Here is a 14,013-nt window from a genome sequence, read left to right on the forward strand (position 1 = left end):
AGTCAACAGTGCCTCTGGATAATCCATTTGGACAGTAAATTATCGTGCTTTTCAGGGCATGTCAAAAGTACAAATCTAATACAATTTCAAACCTGTTTAAATGTTGCGTTACAAGTTGCCAGCATGCAGCTCTGTGCTGGGGTTAGAAACCTCTCAAATAAATGCCTTAAAATTCAGCAGAACGACAGCAGGTAAAGGGAAAGTTAAAGGACCCCTGGATGGTTAAGTCCGATCAAAGGCGACTGTGGCGTTGCGGCACTCATCTCGCTTTCAGGCTGGGGGAGCTGGCATTTGTCCACAGACAGCTTTCCGGGTCATGTAGCCAGCATGACTAAACTGCTTCTGGCGCAACAGAACACCGTGACGGAAGCCAGAGCACACGGAAATGCTGTTTACCTTCCCGCCATAGGGGTACCTATTTATCTACTTGCACTAGTGTGCTTTCAAACTGCTAGGTGGACAGGAGCTGGGACAGAGCAACAGGAGCTCACCCCGTTGTAAGGATTCAAACCGCCAACCTTCTGATCAGCAGGCCCAAGAGGCTCAGTGGTTTGGACCACAGCGCCACCCGCATCCCTAGAACTACAAAACACACACACACAGAGGGAGGGAGATTTGAGGGCTGGGAAGAGAACTTTTATTTGAGAAGGGTGCCAACTGCTACAGTACGTCTCATGAATAGGAGTCTTACTAGCTCCAAGGACAAATTTGGGAGAGATGGTCAGACAAAAGATGTGTTGGGTTTGATAGTGCAGAACATTGTCTTGAATTTTTCTAAAGAGCTTTTTAGACTAAACCAAATGGTCCCACTTAAACACAAAATGAAGAATCTCAGAACATTTGTGCCTTTGACAATACAACATAAATGATCTTAAACAGATTATTTCCAGCTTCATTTTAAACTTTCTTGCATTAAGAATTGTGCCAAAAAAACCTCATATCAAAACAAGGTTCTCCTTTGATTTACTGTTGGTAAAAGTGTTTGTCAGAATCCAAAGATGTGGGAAGGGTACATTTTCCCAAGGCCTAGAGATCTTGAAAAACCAAGCTGCCACTTCACTACAATGGAAGGAGAACTGAGGGTGAATGGTAGATTAAAACAACCATATAATTTGTCTTACATTCAGTTCAGTCCTAAAATGTGTGACACTAGAGGCTGGGGAAATGGAAGAACCTTCAAGATATCTACTTCGCAAATATCCTACAGCTCTTTTAGAGAGGTTTCCTTGTGAAATATTGAATTTTAAAACAAAATGAAGTCTACTTTGGAATAAGATTTGCAAAAAAAGAAAAAAGAAGAAAAAAAGAATTACAACTATTTTTTTAGTGAACTGTGCATAACCTACAGATCTTTTGCACACTGCCAGTGTTTCTGGCAGAAGCTAAAAGGAGCTTTAGTAAACTAGAAATCATCAAATACTACAGGAGATCTACTATGGGCAAGAGCAGTTAAGCTGTCTAGCTATTTGTCTATCAAATCTGATCTTGTAAGGAAAACTGACTTGGGGGGAATAATCCATGATTTTGCAGTGAAGGTCAGAAAGCCCTTTCCTTACAATGCAGTTGTTTATTTATAAAAGGTTTGCAGCTGCAATAGTATAATTTTTTTTTTAAAAAAACCAAAACTTTAAAAGGATAATCATATCTTTATTAGGAGCAAACAAATTACAAGGTAATCTGTAAACTCATATTCAGGCTAGATGTTATGTTAAACAAAAATAGCATGAGAGAAAAAAGAGTGTATGAGAGAGAGACAGCAGGGATGTGTTGGGACATAATAGAGAAGCCCCAGTAGCTTCAGAATTAAAATAGAAAATTTTCTTTCAGGACTTTCAAGATTGAATGTGTACAGAATGGCATTGTGGCAGGCAGCACTCTCTTTAGGATATGTGGCGCCAGGGTGCAAAAATCTGCCCGGCGCCCCCAAATTTAGTTTAGCCCCCAAATTAACTTTTATTATGCTTATGTCAGACACCTGCTTACGCCTTATCTCTTGTTTGCGAAAGTTTATTTACAATAGACTTATATTTAAGTATACAACACCATCAAACTTATAAGCATTGTTGAGGCACCTGCTTAGGAGAAACACCAGTTGTGTCAAAGGTGCTGCTGACCCCGCTACCGCATAGCAGCTCAATATAATACGTAACACAATTGTTTGATGTAAGAGTTAATTGCAACGTGCACGGTGCCGTTGTGAATGACAAGTGTCGCTGTTGTGAATGACAAGCGCCGTCGCTGGCGCAGCGAGTCTTTGGTAAATGAGTGCACAAAGTCAAAAGTCCTTTAGTGAAACAGTAGGTATACATTTTGGTAATACTTATGTATATATGTGTTTTGTTTTCCTAGCTTGATCAAAATTAAGGTATTTATTATTTCATAACAGGTAGATAGCTAAGAGCTTAGGCGGCTTCAGCGGCGGGCGCCTGGCACCCCCCAGGATTCGGTGCCCGGGTGCCCCGCATCCCTTGCACCCCTAGGTAAAGACGGCCCTGGTGGTAGGTCCAGCCCACAGATGAGGCAGGGTGAGGCACCTGCCTCAAGTGGCAGAAACCTAAGGGGTGGCACCTCCCTTGCCTCCACCACTTGCCCTGCAGCCTCCGCTGCCAGTGGTGAAGCAGCAGCAGCAGTGGCACTGGTTTCTTGTGAGACGTCGTGAGACTTTGGCAAAATCTAACGAGATCTTGCCAGAAGCTGCTGTTGCTGCTAGCACTTCACGGACAGGCGCTACCTCCACTTCACAGGTGCCACCACACAATGCAGTCGAGAGAGCTGCATTGCCAGCAGTGGGGTGGCAGCAAGGGGGCAGGGAAGCAGCAGGGGGCACATTCCCATTTCGTCTCAATTGACAAAATGGGACGCATCCCCCTGTGGTATGTGTGTAGGTTGGAGCTCATGTTACAAGTTTGTAAGGCCCCTGAAAACAATCCCTTAAAAACTGATGTGTCAGTGATGATGAGTCAATTTCCTGATTATCATTTTTAACTTGAATTGAAACAGGTATTCATCAGAAGTAAAACACAATCTAATTGTTATTCAAGATTTATAACTGACTGAAGTATCCTTTATGAACCCTGTTCTTTAAAATGATTCTAAGTTTCATGAAAAATAAGATGGAAAATTCCTTGTTGAATTCCACCCCTGAAGAAATCAGAGCGAATAACAATGATAAAGAAGGTAGCTGAGACAATTTGGATTACATAATCTTTCTTCTTTTTGCTACACTTTCCTTTGGCTCAGCCAAGCCACAAATACACTTTCTCCTTGCATTCGTTTAGCAGAGCAATCTCTGTGCCGCATTGATTTTCAGCATGTAAGTAAAAGCTTGGTAAAATATCACCGTCTCTATTAGATCCAACATTTTGGCTTCCAGTCTTGATTAGAATGAATTTGTGGGTAAAAGAGGCATCGTTGCTGGAGAGATGGAAGAGATACTGTATTGGGGTCTGATAATAATGGCGTGGGGATAGAGATCATTACTGCAGAGGTGATGAAAAAAATACCAAAATTGGTATGATATTAGAGGAAATGAAGCAGAAATTCTAATTTATGTAGGAACGATCTCAGATGGATAGGAGAAGAATGAGTTGTTGCTGCAAGTTCGAACATGAGTTACAGATTTTCAAAGCACAGTCAAAAGACCCACAATAAGTGTGTGTGAGAGAAAACGAGAGAGAGAGAGAGAGAGAGAGAGAGAGAGAGAGAGAGAGAAAGAGGGAGTTCAGATGTAACAATGTTGGTATGATAAATCAGGTACCAACATGATAACCCTTTGGCTCTCCGTATCCCTCCTCTACTTATGTGCCAATATGGGAGTCTCCTAACAACTCTCAGCATCCTTAGCAAACTACAGCTCCCAGAATCCTTGGAGGGCTGTTTAAAGCAGTATCATAGTGCTTTAAGTGTATGGTGTGTGAATGTGGCCAATGTAAACTCAAAACACAATGGATGGAAGTTAAAGGTGGTCTTCTGTTCTCCAGAGGCACTCATCCATTCATAGAAGGTTCAGTTCCATCCAGGCTTTGATGCTATAAAGGTTTTTGCAAATGAGACGGTATAAGTGAATGTGCATAAATATCTCTCTCTCTCTGTATTTTCATAATTCCCCCCCTTCTTCCTGAAGCTTCCCCACCTTGGAGGAAGTGTTCAAGGGTTGCAGAGACTGCAGAGAGAAGGAGGAGCTGAAAAAGGAGAGAACCTTGTTCCATGAGTTGAATTCCCCTCACCAAATGGATTGATAGCCGTCTATATCACTTCATTTCTTATCTACTTCTGATTACTCTACCCATGAGTCCCTTTCAGGTGTTCATTCATGCAGAACGAACATGCTGATTGGATTTATTTATACGGCCATAGACCCATTGTAAAATACAACTGGACTAACAGACCCCAAATAATGTGGAGTGTTTGCTTTTGGTGTGAAGCATAATGCAAGCAAGACATACAAAACTTTACATCTGTTCACTCAGACTCTCCCTTTGTACAGAATGTTAACATAACATCCAAGAGTCTACCAGTGAAATGCGTTAAAAGTGGGAGGATCAAATCCTTCTTAACTCTATAATATCTATTATGTATTTTGGGAAATGGTTTGTCTGTTTGTTTGTTGTCTGTAGGTTCAGCCACCACACTTGGCATGAACTTTCCTGAGGTCGTTACAGCTCGTGGTTTGGGAGAGCTAGACCACAAGCTTAGGTTTAGATGACACGCTAAACTAAGCTGTGACTTACCTCAGGGCATCCCAGCAGCAAAACGACCGCAGAGGAACAAAGTGACCACGATCTCCTCCCTGAGAGCTAGCATGCTTGTGCGTTAATGCCAAGCGTGCCAACTCTAGGGGGTTGAGGTGTCTTCGGCCCTCTCAGTATCTGTTGGAAGGGGGCAGGACCCCCTCAATGTTTAGGGGGCGGAGGAGGGCAAGTATGGAGCTGAGCACAGTGCAGCTTCAGTGGCTGGCTCCTCCAGAGCGCTCGGCCTTCTCCAAACAACGAGGCAACACGTGTGTATCGCACGTGTGATGTCACACACATGTGCCACATGTCACACCCCTCAATCTAGGGGGAAACTTGGTGCCTCTGGTTCACACTAAGCCAAGGTTTGGCTTAGAGCAGGCTCCTGCGTTTCTTTAACTTTGCCTTCATTTCTGTAAAGCTGGAGAAAAAGAATGAGGACAGAGCTGACTGTTTAGCATTCATTTGAATTAAGCTTTGGCAAATGCCAGATGTCGACCTCCTGCTTTACCTTTGTTTGGGGAAATGAAAAGGTGTTTCCCTTATGCTCTTCTTTTGATTTTCCTAAGATAATAGGTTTTATTTTTGTTCTGTGCATTGCACCCAAGAACTGTGGTTCATTTGCAAGAAGGCTGTCAGGCATCTCTTGCTCTCTCTCTCTCGCCTGACTGCAGGAAGGGGTTGTTATTCTCCCCCTCCATGGAAAGCCCAAAGGCTACATTTGTCATGCAGTCACTTTGTTGTGAGTGCGTAATTAAATGTACAGCACTTTGGGATGTTCGGAACTATAAAAAATTACCATAGAAATTCAAGTTGTTGAACTTCCTCCCCATTTCCAATAGAGAAACACAAATGCAAACAAAGCAGACCTAAAAAGGTTCCTAGGGATAAAAATGTGAACACTGGTATATAAATAAAACATTAGAAGGAAAAGAAAATACTTCCGGAAAACAAATCAATAAAGAAAAGAAGTCATTTGGGGAAGCTGATCAGAAGAGAGAGGATTTTTCCTGCTCCAATAAAATAAGAAAAATATGCCCATTAAAGACAAACTCCCCCATGGAACCAAATCTCGGTGCCTCAACTGGGTTGTTAAAATCAGGTGTGTGCCATGTTCACCCTGGGGGTGGCCACAAAATGCTCCATCTATAGACGCCAGTGCTAAAGCTCTAATTGAAATGGTTGGCACAGAGTTTCCTGTGAATGACTATATTGGAGAGACTGGGCAGAATCCAAAAGAAATTTCTCTGAATAGGCCTTGTATGGGACTTGCAGAAGTCACACCCCAACCAGCTGCCCAGGGCACACATGCCCCCTTGCAGAAAGTAGTGGATGGGCTGGTGTGTAGCTGCTGATCATTTCATGGCTGCTATAGCTCAGCAACAGAGCATATGATTTGCAGGCAGTGGCATCTATTGGAAACATGAGAATAACCTCTGTCAGGGTTTAGGTCCTGTTTAGGCACAGGGTTTAGGTCAGGTTTGGTCCCTGGCATTTTCAGGCAGGATAAGGAAAGTCTATTATTTGAAATCACTGAGAGATGCATTAAGAACATAAGAAGAGGCTGCTGGTTCAGGCCAGGGGCCCATTTAGTCTAGCATTCTGTTCTCACAGTGACTAACCAGATGCCTATGGGAAATTCATAAGCAAGATTTGAGCACAAGAGCACTCTCCCCTCTTTTGGTTTCCAGCAACTGGTATTCAGAACCATTGCTGCCTCCAACTGTGGAAACAGAGCATAGCCAACATTCCTCCACAAATTTGTCTAGTCCTCTTTTAGAAGCATCTAGGTTGGTGGCCTTAGTGCCTCCTGCGGGAGCAAGTTCCACACTTTAACTATACACTATATGAAGAAGTGCTTTCTTTTTCCCGTCCTAAATTTTCCCATGTGCATCTTCATTGGCTGAGTTGTACTGTAATGAGAGGGGGAGGATGGACACTTTCCTGTATCCACTTTCTCCAGGCTATGTATAATTTTATAAAATTCTGTCACGTCACCTCTTACTCATCTTTTATCAAAGCTAAAAAGTCCCAACACTGCAACCTTTCTTCACAGGATTATTGCTCTATCCTCTTGATAATTTTGGTTGTCATTTTCTGAACCCTTTTCCAACTCTACAATATCCTGTTTCAGGTGAGGTGACCGGAACTCTACATACATAGTACAGCCATACCTCAGGTTACAGACGCTTCAGGTTGCGTTTTTTCGGGTTACAGACCCATTGAAACCCGGAAGTACTGGAACAGGTTACTTCTGGGTTTTGGGGGTCACGCATGTGCAGAAGTGCTAAATTGCACTTTGCGCATGCACAGAAGCGCCAAATCGCAACCCACGCGCGTGCAGATGCTGCGGGTTGCGAACATTGCGGGTTTGCTAACGTGCATCCCACATGGATCACGTTCGCAACCCAAGCGTCCACTGTATTCTAAAGGTGGTCGCACCACAGATTTGTATAATGGCATTGTGATTTCAGTAGTTTTGTTATCGATTCCTTTCCAAATGACCCCTTGTCTTTTTCACAGCTGCCACATGCTGGGCTGACATCTTCATCAAGCTATCTATAACCACCCCAAGGTCGCATTCCTGGTCCATCACCTTCAGTTCAGACCCCATGAACGTATATGTGAAATTAAGATTTTTTTTGTCCCAGGATACATCACTTTACACTTTATATTTTGAAGCTTTCCCACCCCACCCCCCACTTTCTGACATAGTTTGTTTTAAGCTGGTAATGTGTACACATCCTTGGTTTAAGGCAGCTTTCCATGCTCCTATGAGTTCACTGGAACTTACTCCAAAATCAGTGCACATGATGGCAGCCTTTAAGGAGAATACTGATTTAAATCCTTCCCTCGGCTAAGCTAAAGTACTTGAATTTAAGTGGAATTAGTCCCATTAAACTGATCAATGTGATTGATTGGCTTCAGGAGAAACATGCTGGCATAATCGGTTTGTGGGTTGCAGGCATCAACATCATCTCTTATTGGGGGCGGGGGCGGAAATGCCCCTAAAATTACTAGGCATTGCACACCAGGAATTGAAAACCACATGGCCCTTCCCACAGGTTTTAAATCTAAAAATGACCTACACATACCAGGAATGAGGTACAGTAGAAATTTAGTAAAATGTTTTCATTTAACAATAATCATCCTTTGGACTGGCAGTTTTGTTCATTGTGCCTTGTCACCTGATTGTTCTTTGTTGTCATGACTACCATCACTCTGCCCCACCGTCTTTAAACAGTGGACCTTATGAACTTAAGGCCTTGGAAAATGCAACAGAATAAATTAAGCATTTCATTTATGATATCTGGGAAGATGTCCTACACAATTACCTTACTGGAAGGCAAGGCAAGGACATTACGGTGACTGCTACCCCAAAACGGTGTGTGTGGAAGCATCTGAATAATGGATTCCTAAACAGTTTCTCCCCTGACACCCACACCCATACTGCTTTCCTTAAAAGTCTTAGAGTGTCAAATTACAGCCCTTTGATCCAATGGAGTAGACAGACCATGAGTTCTCATGTGACCCGACTGATCTTAGGTCATCAGATTTCTCATCCTGTCATGTGCCAGCTTTAATAGGCATATCACTGCTGTTGCCCTAAAGGCTCGACATGTGCTGTCATTTAAAGCACAGAACAAGTCAGGTAAACCTCTACATAGTCTGATCATTTGCTAATGCTGCTTGTCAGAAGAGGTGGTTCAAGCAATAATGGGTGTTTTTCTCTCTCCATCCACTATGTTTATGAGGTTTTAGTCACATCATTTATTGACTTGTTTCATACAAAGGGTCCCACAGCTAGTGTTACAGGCCCTTGAAACCCCACAGGTGCTGTTGTGTGTGTGTCTGGAGATGCATTTTTTAAAACTTGTTTTATACAAGGGGTCGCATGAAATCCCACAAGTAGTGCATGTGGGGATGTGGAGGAGAGCACTGGCTCAATACAAATGATGTGCCTCCTAGTACTGGATTTAGGGTGGTACAGGAAGTTCCCCTGCACACAGTGCCAAGCCGAGGGGGCACATAATACTACTAATGCTACTAATAATAACAATAATCACAACAACAACAATAATAAAGCAATTTATATTTATACAGGTGCCTACTGAGAAGATGCAGGAAAAAGCAGCTGTACCAAAAGTATTTATTGTGAAAATAAGATTTTTTGGGGGGTGTGTGAATGCACCAAATTTTGCCCTTGCTCAGGACACCATTTTGATGTCAGGGACTGGGCAGATGAGGGGGCTGGTGGAGACCGCCACCTCAAGAGCCTTCTAGAGAGGAGGTAGTAGGAGAGAGTATGGAGTGGTGGTTTGAGACAGATCACACCCCAGAGGAAAAAGAGGGAGCTGGGAAATAATGGGTGACGACAAACAGGAGCAAGGTAGTGGTGAACACAGACAGGAGTTAGATGTGTTAGAAACAGTACATGAGCCAAGTGACATGCTGTCTATGGAGAATTTGCCAGAGCCACCTCTTTTCCCCAGGACAAGACGTGTACTGTGTGTCTCAGAGCAGAAAGCCCCAAAGAGAATTGTCCTCAGCAGGCAGCAGGAGGGATCTGATTGCTAGGAAGTATTTGCTGGGGATTGGAACGGCACTCTGAGCAATGTCAGCTCAAGCGAGAGGGTGTATTTTCCATGTCTTCCTGTGTACCTGTGGATTAAAATTAAAGAACTGAAAAGCTCTCTCTGCTTCTCTGATTTCACTAGGCAGATAGCCAGTGAACTGTTGACGGTACGCCTGACAATTACCCAAGTCCGTCCCTGCCCCTACCAAGTCATGGCACATAATACCCAAGGTCATGTTGGCACTTGAGGCAGAAAACCCCACAAGCACCTCTCCTCCTTCCAGGCAATTATCTAACAAGAAATCAAATAAGTAAAAATTTGCTGCCCTATTTGAGGGAGGCAGTGGAAGACAGGAGTGCCTGGCGTGCTCTGGTCCATGGGGTCACAAAAAGTTGGACACGACTAAACAACAATAATCATGACACCCAAAATTTGCCACCTGAGGCATACGTCTCACTCTGCCTGCTGGTCTCTAGTCATGCCTATAACAGCACTGGGTCTCCAGGCAATAATTGTGCTTATAATGATGATGTAAATATGAAAGATTATGCCCAGAACAAACTTAGTTGGACTCTAGGGTGCTACTGGACAATTTTGTATTTTTGTTCACTTATTTCGAGTGCAGCAGACCAACATGGGTACCTACCTGAATCTTTATCTGCTTTTTGCTACATATCAATAGGATGCCAAAAGTATACAAGCAGGCTTTGATAATTCCCCTCCATCAGTTGACAACCCCAATGTTTCAGTGGAAAGTTCCTTTGTGGGACTGGGAAGGAAGCAGAGGAAATATTTGTGGCATAATATTTGCTGTGATGGACAATTTAGTAGTAGTATACTGTATATTATAATCAGGATCATTCAGTCTCCGCACAAAGTACTAAATTTATTCCCATGGAAACTGGTGTTTGGGTATGAATAAATAGACTGCCTCTTGACAGTTTCCTTTCCTTTCTTTTTTTGTTAGGATGTTTTGTGGCTGCCATTGAGGAAACCAAACACACGCACACACACAGAAAGGGAGGGAGCTCTTTACCTCAAAGCAGCTGCTAACACTTTTCCTAGTCATAAGTTTGCAATTAATAGAACATCGAGTATTTGCCATTTTGCCAAGTTAAATCTGTTTAAATAAGAGAGTGATCAAAACATTAGATGGAATTATGTAGTGTGTGTATGTGTGTTAAGCATAAGATGTTTTCTCTTACCAGCATAATATATTTATTTTTAAATGATTCTTATCCTAGGATTATGAGTGTCTTTTTGCAAGGGGGAAAATATGTTTGGCATGTGAGGAAGGGAGAAGGGCAAGGAAACAGATTTAGACTACAATCCTAGGCATGACAACTGAGAAGCAATTCTCATTTTGTTCTTTCCTCTGCAAAATACACGGATGGGGAATCTGTGGCCTTCCAGAAGTTGCTTGACTGCAAATCCAGTCATCCCTGACTACTGACCATATTGCCTGGGGCAGATGGGTAATGAAGTCCAGCCAGACCTGGAGGGCTACTGATTCCCTCCCATTGCCCTAAGGAGCCCTTCTGGTTTTAAAATCTGGCCGAACCCATGAAGCATGTATTGTTTTCCTTTTATTTTATTTTAAAAGCAAACATACTGAGAGAGAAAAAAACTGATTTGGGAGGGGGATGTTATTAGTTTATTGTTCTTATTTTTACTATGAATTTTGTAGTTATTATATTGTCATTTTATGTTGTGAACCACCCTGGGATCTGCAGATGAAGGGTGGCTTACTACTACTACTGAGAGTGTAACATGCCATGTAAAATTTAAAAACTGGCAAACTTTATGGTATTGCTTGCACAACTCTTTGAAGTCTCCTATTCCCATTTGGATTGAGGGCCTGATCCTGAAGGGTACAGAGCAACAGCTGCACCTGCTGTATTAGTTAGATATGGCAAGTATCCAGCATCTTTCAGCTTCTGTTCCTTTATCGGCTACTAGCAGGTCACAGAAGGGTTTTTCTTCCTTCCTTTTCTGAACTGCAGCTAGTGGAATGGTTTCTCCTGGAAGAAAAGTGAAAAACTTCAGTTCTCTCTCTGAAGAAAAGGAAGAGAGGAGCATTCATCTCACCAGACTCTCCCTAATTAGCTATCCTCAACGTATGCAATGAAGTGTGGTGTAGTGATCTATTAATAAATAAAATAAAAGTAATATTTTCTCAGTGGCCTATCTGTCATTCAAGTCTGTTCAGCCGCAGAGCCGCATCCTTTAGATCCTAACTTGCTTCATGTTCTGAAGGACAGACAGCTGGTTTTGCATTTGGAATATTAGACGACACTGCAATGCATCCATTTTGCTCTGGGCTGACTCACCAAACTTTAAGCTTTCTCCGTGAGGAAAGAATACACTCCCTGTTTTTTACTGCTCCGTCATGAACTTGCATGTTGCTGGATTCTCTGAAAGAAAGTTGGTGCCATTTGGCAGTCTCAGTTCACGTTCATTACTTACTAATTTGAGGTGGGGTGAACATTTCTCATCATCAAGCCATAAAAGGAATTAAATACTGATTACTATTTAATCTTTTCTCAAGGGCTGTTTGTTGGCTTTAGATCAAACCAAAACACAATAGGAGCCATGCTAGTGACCTCTGTACAAAAATGCGTTGTTGTTTTTCAAAGGTCAGTGAAATGAAAAGAGAGTAACTCATTGAAGCAGCTTTCCTTTAGCAACAAATCTCACTGCACTCAAAATATTGAGTGTGTGACAAATGTATTTATTTATTGTATCGTTTTGTGAGGTCCTGATATGACCTTAAACTTAAGGGACCTTTTTCTTACAATGGGAAATGTATTCATTCTAACAGTTTTCCTTCATGTGGTGTTGGGGAGGGGCACTGAAATGTCACCTTAAGTTAAGCTTGCTATCTTTTTTCTTCTTCTGTCAGAACTACTGTGCTTTTCAGAGCTGTGTGACTTGCTGAAATTTCTACCCCATTACTGCATCTGCATGCCAGGATAAGATTCACCTGTTGAATTTCCATTTGCCATGTAGCTATTAAAGTCACACAAACCTTATTCTCCCTGCCCCTTGCATTTAAAAGCTGGCAAACCCTTAATTTAATGATCTGTAGCATACATTAATTTTTGAATTTTCCAGGTTTCCTGCTCTGGTTAATTTGGCTTCAAACCTGTACTCAGTTATCTGCACTCATTTACCTGAACAAGACTAACAAATGTTCAGATATGCTCTATGATATATACAAAGTTGGAAGGGCTGCAAGCACATGTACTAGTCTTCTGGACTGGCTAGAGATGCACCTGTCCTGAAAGTGGCATATTCAACATAGGAAGTAAACTTTGCCCTTCAAATCATAAACACATTTCAAAAAGAAGCATTAGTTCAATAGTTCAATACTCCTCTCTCAGGCAGGTTTACACAGAATTACCATCCTAGCAAATTCATTTTATTTCCAAAAGTCAGGCTGAGTGTCATTGCCTACCTAGCCAAAAGGTACCACCCACACAGAATGTTAAAGGCATTAACAGGTTTAGACGAATGCCAAATTAGCAGAAGTGTGAAAAACTTTAGGGGGGAAACAAACCAATGAGGACTAAGCATGCTTGGAGGGCACAAAATGCTGACTGACAGGGCTGAGGTGAGAAAACTGAGTGGGAAGAGAAACTACTGCACTCCACACCGCAATGTTTTGTTGCTGGCCCTGCTTGTCGCAGAATTAACTCTTAAGGAATGGATGTGCAAATGATGGTTGCTAAACGTTGCAGCTGGATGCTCCGCCACAAAGTTGGTGCCATAGTCGCTGCTGAAGCTGCTTGTTCTTATTCACAGATGAGAAAGATAAATAAAATGCAAAAGGTGTGACTGTGACAGGTCAAAGTCTTTTAAGTATCCTTGAGCCACATGCTGAGGTTTGTCCCTGTGAAATGAATTATGACTGCAAGCAGTGGGACATTGAAACTATAAATAAGTGAAATTGATATGCATTTTTAGTTCCCAAATAGGAGCTCTCGGGTGGGTAGGAGGTAGACTGTACAAGAATGAAGTCAGTCCATCTCCCCCTGGACACATGTCTGCCCCAAGGGAAAGGTCTGGCATATTCTGGGGTGTCAAAGATGAGAGAGATGCCAAAACACTATCAATGATCAGAAAGGGAAAGTGTACTCCTGTCAATTGGCTGAAGATGAAAACATGGTGTTGATTTGCACTAACAACTCTTATTACAGTTTACTGAAGCCGTGGGCTAGTGCCCTTCACACATTCAGAATAACCACTTTATGAATGTAGCGCCAATTGGTGACTTATGTGAATGAACCAGCACAAATAAAAGGCCACATACAGAAATTTCATACCCACTCCCCTTCCATCAAACACAACAATGTTCTACAAATTCAGTTCACAAAGACATCTGAGGGTCCTCAGGCATGGGCATGATCAAATGATAAGAAATTGTGGGCTTTGTGAACCAGCTCTGTATGTTCACACAGACCAAGGACTCAGCTATACAGCTGCAAATAAAATGTTTTAAGTGTGTTTTAAGTGCAATATACAATGTGACACTAGATGGCGATGGTGAGCCTTATGGAAAATTCAATGTATTTTTTTATTATTAAAAACACACACTAAAAAAAAAGCATTTTCAGAACGGTTTTTTATATGTGTGTAGATTCCATCCAAGTCAATGCATGGATGTAGTATTGTGCTGGAAACTTCTCCCTGCACTACACTGATTG

At 42.3% G+C, this 14,013-nt stretch overlaps 1 long non-coding RNA gene across 2 annotated transcripts in view; it reads left to right on the top strand.

Annotated features, from left to right (window-relative positions):
* The window catches only part of LOC308474468, a 48,668-nt gene extending 37,237 nt beyond the window's left edge, over window positions 1-11,431 (top strand). The window contains exons 3-4 of one of the 2 annotated variants that reach the window (XR_013984751.1): window positions 9,449-9,617; window positions 11,315-11,431. This is a non-coding gene — a long non-coding RNA (uncharacterized lncRNA). Of the gene's footprint in view, window positions 1-9,448; window positions 9,618-11,310 lie in introns of both variants that reach the window. The other variant, XR_013984750.1, reaches the window with a different exon arrangement.
* The last annotated feature ends 2,582 nt before the right edge of the window (window positions 11,432-14,013 follow it).

The sequence above is a fragment of the Podarcis pityusensis genome, assembly GCF_964106645.2.
Source record: "Podarcis pityusensis genome assembly, chromosome: 3".
NCBI classification, from domain to species: domain Eukaryota; kingdom Metazoa; phylum Chordata; class Lepidosauria; order Squamata; family Lacertidae; genus Podarcis; species Podarcis pityusensis.